Source organism: Malus sylvestris, chromosome 13, assembly GCF_916048215.2.
Source record: "Malus sylvestris chromosome 13, drMalSylv7.2, whole genome shotgun sequence".
NCBI classification, from domain to species: Eukaryota; Viridiplantae; Streptophyta; class Magnoliopsida; order Rosales; family Rosaceae; genus Malus; species Malus sylvestris.
In genome coordinates this window covers 25,273,654-25,282,727 of record NC_062272.1, presented here as the reverse complement: position 1 = coordinate 25,282,727, position 9,074 = coordinate 25,273,654, and positions in this window count along the sequence as shown.

The following is a 9,074-nucleotide window of genomic DNA, read 5'->3' as shown; positions in this document are numbered from 1 at the left end:
AACTCAAGAACAAGAAAGAGAGAAGGAGAGTAGCAATGGTTACATGCGTTAGGGTTTGGATCGCCAGAAAAGAAAGAAAAGAAAAGAAAAACGATGAGGGTGTAGAGAGATAAAAACGTGTTGTTGCTCATAGGTGGGTTGTGGGTAATGTTGGGCACTTTTAGGCTCACCCAATGGCATAGGCCCAAGAAAAGACCAAAGAGCCCAAGGCCTAAAGGGGTTAAAGAGAGCCATCCCGAGCACTTAAGTCGACTGAGATGAAAGAGGAGTTGCCTGAATGCATGGAACGTGGGCAAAGTGACAACTTTACAACTTGAGTCTCCATGGAAAGAACTATTCAGGTGCCATTTTAATTATGTGGCGACTGGCATTCAACAACAGATGTCTAGGGTAAGACGTAAAGGTAGTTGAGAAGGTGCTCGGTGAGACGAGTAAGAGTAACCAATGTCCTATTAGATGTTTAATTCACCTAGATCTAAACGCGCGTGCCACCCCGGCTGCAAGAACGTCACTTCATTGACGAGAGCTTGGCCGAGTAGGTGGACATGTGTCAATAAGCTAGTGCAAGTTGTTGGCACATTAAATGCCTATTTGAGAAGCCTTAAGAGGGAGAGGCCCGTATAAAGGAGTAAAGATCTCCAATATGGGGGTCGGGCGAATCGAAAAGAAGAGAGAGTGAATGTATGAGCCGAACGCTATTTAGTCTTGAAATCAATATATTATGAGCAACACAGTGGATGTAGCCCAGTTTTGAGGGGTAAACCACTTACATCTTTGAGTCCATTTAATTCTAGCTCATTTCCTAAGCCCACCTAGAGTGATTTAATTAAGCTCGCTAACCTTACAATTTTGAGCGTTAACATTAGCATTAGTTTTTCTTTTCATTTATGTTAAGGGAAAATTTGAAAGTTTGGGAGATTTTATTAGTCCAGTGTAGAGAGACAATAATTAAGTTCAAATAAAAAAAAATTATTGACAAATGAAAGCGACAATAACATTTTTCAATGGGTAATGCTAGGGAAACTAACTGTTTAGACCAAATTTTGTAAACCATATAACGTGTTTGTTGATAATTGAATTATTAATTAAATATTAATTAACGTACTTACTTCTTGTTGGTGGCACATCACGAAGTTTACAAATCTACCTATCATTACTATTTCACAATAGGCCTTTTCTTTTGTAGACTAGATGGCCTTTTTGTGGGAGTAGGATTCTCTCCCCTTCCCTCCCCTCTTATTTTTGTGTAAACTTTTGGCGACTTTTGAGTGTTTTTATGTATGAACATTTATTCTGCCTCATTTCCTAAATATTTTCATTTGTCTTCTATTAACTTGGGTGCTTAATTTTTTATGAGCGCTCAATAAGATACATTGATACTTTGAAAAGGTTGTGTGAGAGTAACTTTTGTAAATGGGCCAAACCAAAAAAATTTGGACAAATGTGCTAGAAAACTAGGGTCGGCCAATCAATACCATACTTGCCATGTCACATCACTCAACCAAATTTTTAGTGAACAAATCAAATGAGGAAAAGTAGGACACAAAGTTAACTTTTAAGGGATTAAGTGATACGTTTTGAGTTATAAAGGTTTAAGTGGACTAAAGATTGAGTTTATGAGGATGTTTGCTGTAAATAAGCCTAGAAAATATTTGAGCTTTAAGTGTTAAATTTGGGTGACAGATGATAAATTCTCCAAAGACCTTTTAAAGAATAATTTGTGCCCTATTCCCATCCAATTTTAACTGGCAACTTAACTTTGAAAACACCACTGGATTTTAAAATGGATAATGTAATAAAGTAGGCAAATTTCATTATTTTTATTACAAACGATATCTGCATAAAATGAGAGGGCTAAAATGGCGATACCAAGATTTACATTTTTTCTTAGATCAAGTACGATATTCATTCATAAGAAATTTCGAATTCGTACAAATAGGGAGGATAGGGTGCAAATTAATAGGCCTCGATAAAAACCTTGCTAGGGATTTCAACCTAGTCGAAGGGAAAAAGAGCATCCCATACCATAGTTACAAAGATAAGCTATCCTTCATAATGAGGTCTAAAATTACATTTGGAGGTTCTTCAAACCACACTCTCCTTTGATCTAAGTTAAGTCCCAAAAGCACCAGTCTGTGAGCCACTCTATTTGCTTCCCTTCGAGTACGGATCAATTTTGTTTGAGGTATGGAACGCAAATAGTGGCGCATGTTATTTACCAAATTGCCCATCGAAGAAGTATCACCAGCTTCATGGCTATTAAGAGTCACGGGAACCATCGTAGCATCCCCTTGAATTCCACTGCTTCTGCAATGATTTCTCGTACCAACAGAACCCCCACACGCACTACCTCTAGTTCTTCTTGCAACAACGAGGAAATGTCGTTCAACTTCATCGCCATAGCCGCCACGAATTGGCTTGCCTCATCTAGCAGCACCACACCTACACCCCCCCCCCACAACAACTTCAATGAGACTTCGATAAAATTATACTTAGAAAAGCACTTCAAACTCAATAATTTAAACACGAAAAATTTAATTAATTTTGTATTGAAAGAAGGAAACCAAAAAATCTCAAGCTTACAAGTAGATAGATGATGAGTTTTGTTTCCCATCTATCTGAACTTTTAAAGTGTTTTTATATAACTTGTAAGGTGTTTTTCTTATTAACCTTGTCAATGTGAAACTAAACAAATAATTATATTTTCGGGTCTTTAATTGATATATATAGGCAATGGATGAGACATGCATTCATTAATTTCTTGAAGGCTTATGCTAGGATACCAAATTTTTAAACCAAATTTGTAAAATGTATGATGTGATTGTTGATGATTGGATTATTCCGTAAGTATTGATTGACGTGCTTATTTCTTATTGGTGACATGTATTTTGATTTGCAAATTTGGTCTAAAAATTTTGTCCATACATTCCTCTTTGTTAAAGGTTGGACTTGAATTGGAATGAATGTCTAAAAACTGCAACCTACATAACTACGAACTAATAATTAAAAAGAAATTAACAACCAAACAGAAATTGGTAAAAATTGGAAAGAATAAAACAAAAAGCACATAGCATTTCAAACTCAAGACCTTTCATTAATTTTCTACAACAAAAACCATTGCTTGTGATTAAACTTTTTGATCATTTAACCAAATTTTAAAAATTTATACTCTTACATTAAAAATTGGGTAAAAGACTGTTTACTACCCCAATGTTTCATGGTTTTCAACATTTAGTACATCAAGTTTTTTTTGTCTTAGAGTCATACCTAAAGTGTAAATTTTGGGACAGTCTCATACATCCGTTAGTCAAACTGTTAAATTTGCCGTTAATTGTGACGTGGCGCCCATGTGGACAATGACTGGACGCCACGTGTCAGCCACGTTTTTTTTTTCTTTTTTTTTTCTTTTTTCTTTCTTCTTTCTTCTTTCTTCTTCTTCTTCTTCTTCCTCCTCTTCTTCTTCTTCTTCCGACTGCAACTTTTTTTTTTCTTCCTCCTCATTCTCCCTTTCCCCTTCTTCTCCTTCTTCCTTCTTCTTCCTTCTCCCTTCTCCTTTCTCCTTCTCCTTCTTCCTCCGAATCTGGGGAAGTTTTTTTTTTTTTTTTCTTCTTCTTCCTTCTTCCTTCTTCCTTCTTCTTCCTCCGAATCTGCCCAGATTCGGTTTGTTTTTTTTTTTCTTCTTCTTTCTTCTTCTTCCTCCTTCTTCCTTCCCCTTCTCCTTCTTCTTCTTCTTCTTCCTCCAAATCTGGGGAAGTTTTTTTTTTCTCCTTCTTCTTTCTCATTCCTCCTTCTTCCTTCCTCTTCTTCTTCTTCTTCTTCTTCTTCTTCCGAATCTGCCCAGATTCGGCTTTTTTTTTCTTTCTTCTTTCTTCTTCTTCCTCCTTCTTCTTCCTTCTTTTTTTCCTTCTTCCTTCTTCCTTCTTCCTTTCCCTTCTTCTCCTTCTTCCTTCTTCCTTCTTCTTCATCTTCCTCAAAAAAAAAAAAAAAAAACCTTCATCTTCCTCAGATTCGGAGGAAGAAGAAGGAAGAAGAAGGAAGAAGGAGAAGAAGGGGAAGGAAGAAGGAAGAAGGAAGAAGGAGGAAGGAGGAAGGAGGAAGGAAGAAGAAGAAGAAGAAGGAAGAAGAAAAAAATAAAATATAAAAAATCGAATATGGGCAGATTCGGAGGAAGAAGAAGAAGAAGAGGAAGGAAGAAGGAAGAAGGAGGAAGGAGAAGGAAGAAGGAAGGAGGAAGGAGGAAGGAGGAGGAAGAAGGAAAAAAAAAAAAAACTTCCCCAGATTCGGAGGAAGAAGAAGGAGAAGGAGAAGGGAGAAGGAAGAAGAATGAAGAAGGGGAAGAAGGGGAAGGAAGAAGGAGGAAGGAAGAAGGAGAAGGAGGAAGAAAAAAAAAGTTGCAGTCGGAGGAAGAAGAAGAAGAAGAAGAAAAAAGAAGAAAGAAGAAAGAAGAAAAAAGAAAAAGAAAAAAAAACATGGTTGACACGTGGCGCTCAGTCATTGTCCACATGGACGCCACGTCACAATTAACAGCACATTTAACAGTTTGACTAACGGATGTATGAGGCTGTCCCAAAATTTACACTTTAGGTATGACTCTGAGATGAAAAAAACTTGATGTACTAAATGTTGAAAACCACGAAACATGAGGGTAGTAAATAGTCTTTTACCCTTAAAAATTTATACTCTTACGAAAAGAAATTTGCAAAAACTGGAAAATAAAAAACACACATAATGCTTTAAACCCGAGACCTCTTTGTTAATTTTAAACATCATGAATTACAAAATTAGAAAGTAAATAAACACATGGCGATTTAAACCAGAGATAAACACATAACCACCTGAAAGTAAATAAACACATAACCACTAGTTCTAGTTAAACTTAGTCAATTAACCAAATTTTATAAATTTATACTCTTATGAAATTATATATGAATATACCATCTGAAATAATTTTGGTGCCCTCAATTTTTTTGGGCCGCGGAAGGTCGCCCAACTCGCACTGGGCCTGGGCAAGCCTTGCGTCGAAGTTAGACTTCAGCCATCCATTCTCTAGTTTATTCCATTTCACCACGGTAGCAGCATTGCTGCTGCATTTAGTCCTTCCATGCCATCTTTTATACTCCTGAAGCCAGGACTGATTTTTGCAATGAATCTCCATTGGGGACAGAGATGTTCCTTTCCATACAAATTATATTGTTCCTTCCAAATGCTCTATATCAACACAAGCACAAGATCAAAAGTTTCCCGCGCCAAAGAAGATGCTAGGTGTTCGGGCAAAGATTTCTCTGGAGAAGGGTCCTCGGACCTTAGCATAGCTCCCCAAGGGATTGGCACTTTGGATGTGTAGTCGGGCTCTTGCTTGTTGATGTGCTACAAGAAGAGGAAAAAGTTAGTTCTGAAAGATGCCTTCGTGGGGCCTTAGGTACAGGACTTGAGGCTCACAATCAAAACTAACTGAGTGCTAGGCATGCCACTGCTATCTCAGTATAGCAGATGTAGAACAAGAGTGTGTTTAGTCGATTACTTGCATCCCAAGTTACTCGGACTTCTTGTTATCAAGGGATTGTCATGGATGGGTTAAGTTCACTTTAAGTTCTTTTTCTTGCCTTGTAAACAAGGACTTTTAGTTCATAGTCTTGTATGTTTAAATGAAGGGAGTCCAGACCCTCTTAAGTCATTTGTTTAGTCCTAGATTGCTTTTAATGAAGACATATTTATTAAACTAACCAGATCCAGATGCAAACAAAAATCTTAAAGTAGGAAAGTAGATGGAAATAACTTGAATACATACTGGAGAATGCATTAAGTAATAGATCTACAAATTTAGAAAACAAACAAAAAGCGTCGGGCAAGATTTCACCTTGTCTGTCAAGGTTGAACCTCTTGCAATTACTTCTCTTTGAATTAAAAGGGGTTTATATGCTAAAAAGGGATGGATGGTAAACAAGTTTAGACAAGGGAATCGATACTACACCACTAAGGGAGATAGCAGAGCTTTTAACTAGAGAAAGATAGGTTTTCTAAGGAAATCTAGACAAGAGATAGCTTGTCGCTAAAAAGGACTGAATCTGGGTTGATTTCAACTTTTGGATGCAAATCTAGCTTGAGAGCAGAGTTTGTATGTTTGTTTGTTTGATTGGTTGAGTCCTTGTCTCTGGGGCTTCTTCCTCCTTTTATAGGCAGATTAGTTCGATTGCTACAACTTTGTTCTTGCCCGAAAGCATTTGGAGGGTAGTGAGTCATCAGCTTTTTACTTGGAATGCCACTAGAAAGTGTTTTTTGGCTGGTAGTAGGTTTGTCTCCATCGCTTATTACTTCGATAGTAAGCACATGGCTTGTATTTGGCTGAGAAGGCTTTTGGGTTTGGTGTTGGGCTTCAGGCAAGTCCCCTTTAATTTGGCACCCTTGGACTTTCCTTCATTTAACCCCAATTTTCAAATATTAACCCAAAACACTTAGCTTACTAGCCAATCTACCCACCATATATTTCTCACTGCTTGTTCTCGAAACCCTAATGGGCTAGAAAACCATATTATCATTGGCATTGAACATTCTCTTAAACGCACGTTCAACAATTTCAAATGCTTTGTTACAAAATACGCACGATACATCTTCAATAATTCTCATTTTTTTGTAAGTTTACCCTTGTTGGTGAAGCATTCAAACAACTCCTCCATACACAAATCTTCACTTTACCAGGTACAGAGGCTCTTCAAAGGGTTTTCCATAGGAACTTCACGTCATTTCCAATGGTTGAAACACTTGGGTCATTAGCATTCACCATCACACAGTTACGTGGAATATGGTATGCACTTTTTATAGTAAATTACTCATTCTTTTCCACATTCCACATTTGAACATCACATGGTTTTAGAAAGCTCAGTGGAATGCTTTTAATTAGGCGTTCCTTCTGTTAGAACTTATATGTGAGAAGTGAATCAAAACACCTAATAAAGACATGAAATAACATTACTATAAGGAGATATAATGTAATGAAACTTATACATGTTGATCAATGTATAATATAAGGTGAGAAAACTATAAGTTTTGTACAAAATGATGTATAGAACGGTTATGAGGAGTTGGAAAACTGAAAGTAACTACAACCATGATAGGAGGCAGTTACATCCTTATAACTAGGGTTTCGAACCCCTTTCTCGGGTGTGGCATGGTTCTCTTAATGCTACTGCTAGTCCTATTGACAGTAGAGACATCCAATACGTTTCCAAGAGAAGGGAAGGTCTTAATCACGTCTCGATCTTCATGGTATCATCCTCAAGTATGTTCCATGCATTCATTGTCTATCGACATAATGCATTATGCTCAAACTAGGGTTAACAATGCTGCATGCATTTACTGCAGTACGTAATTCATATGCGCTGTTGTGTTCGATCTTTATATGATTTAATAAGTATATATGTACATATGTAAGGTTTTCACCTCCTCCTCCCAAAACATTTCATTAATCATTTCCACATTCTAGGACGCACCATTCTTCGTGATCAAATTGTTCACCGTAAAGGATGTTGGAATTTAGGATTATTTTATTGTTTGAATTTGAGCTTAGCCCGTTAGTATTAGGGTTTCGTTTTCTTGCTTATTAGGGTTAGGTTAGTTCTCTGTATATATGGTGCTTTGTAGCTCGTAGAATAATAAGTTAGTCAGAATGTAGCCTCTAGGGTTTTGTAGCCGTTTCGGCATTCTCAGTTAATTTAATAATATTATTATTTTGTTAGTCTTGTTCGTTGCGCATTCTGATGTTCAACTTGGTATCAGAGCAGATTCAATTCTTCGGAATTTAATCTGTTCTAGATGGGTATCAATTTGTTCATCCGTTTGTCCGCTGCGTATCAGTTTGTCATGAAGTTGGTTCGGAAGTTCGCACTGGCTTTGGAATCTTGCACTTGCACCGCTTGGATTGCTTTCGCTCGCTCGCCTGTTCGCTTGCTTGCCTTTTCGTGTCCGCCTAACGAAGCTTGCATCCGCATCTTCTTGTTGCAAACTCTTGTTGTGTATCTCCATGAGTTTGACCGGGGGGGGGGGGTGTTGGAATTTAGGATTATTTTATTGTTTGAATTTGGGCTTAGCCCGTTAGTATTAGGGTTTCGTTTTCTTGCTTATTAGGGTTAGGTTAGTTCTCTATATATATGGTGCTTTGTAGCTCGTAGAATAATAAGTTAGTCACAATGTAGCCTCTAAGGTTTTGTAGCCGTTTCGGCATTCTCAGTTAGTTTAATAATATTATTATTTTGTTAGTCTTGTTCGTTGCGCACTCTGATATTCAACTAAGGATGCATCCAAGCCTAGTGGTATCGGGCTGATCACCTTCCTAAAATAATTTTGCAACCATCTCCCAAACCTTGATGTTTAACCCGTCACCCACCCGCCATCTTGCTCCCATCTGAATAATCCTACGAGCCTCTGCGATACTCCTCCAACCATAAGAAGCATTAGACTTTACTAGAGAACTTGCATATGGATGGTACTGAGCCTTGAAAAGTTAAGCGACAAGTGAATCTGGTTGTTGAATTAGGTGCCAACCCTGTTTGTCAAGCAACACCAAGTTGAATGCATACAAGTCTTTAAACCCCAATCCACCTTCGCTCTACGGTTTACAAAGTTTTCGCTAGCACGTTGCCCTTGGTTTCACCCCCGCCAAAATTGCACCACCATTTGAATCAACTCATCACACAAAGTTTTGGCAACAAGCAAGTTTGCATCGAATGTAGAGACACTGCTTGTGCAACTGTCTTTATCAATAACTCATTCCCTGCACTACTCAACATACTACCTCTCCACTCGTTCAATTTCATCTATACCCGATCCTTTAAATATGCACAGGTAACTTTATTTGCCTTCCCCACATAAACTGGTGAACCCAAATAATGATCATGAACCTTCTTCTTGCCATACCTAAGCAATCTGTGAGTAATTTTCCATCAAATTCCGTGAGATTTCCACTGAAAGCCACACAGCTTTTCTCAAAATTTATCGTTTGCCTAGATGCTCATTCACATGTTTTTAACAAATTCTTCACGTGAAGACATTCTTGGATTGTACTTTGAGCAAAAACAAAG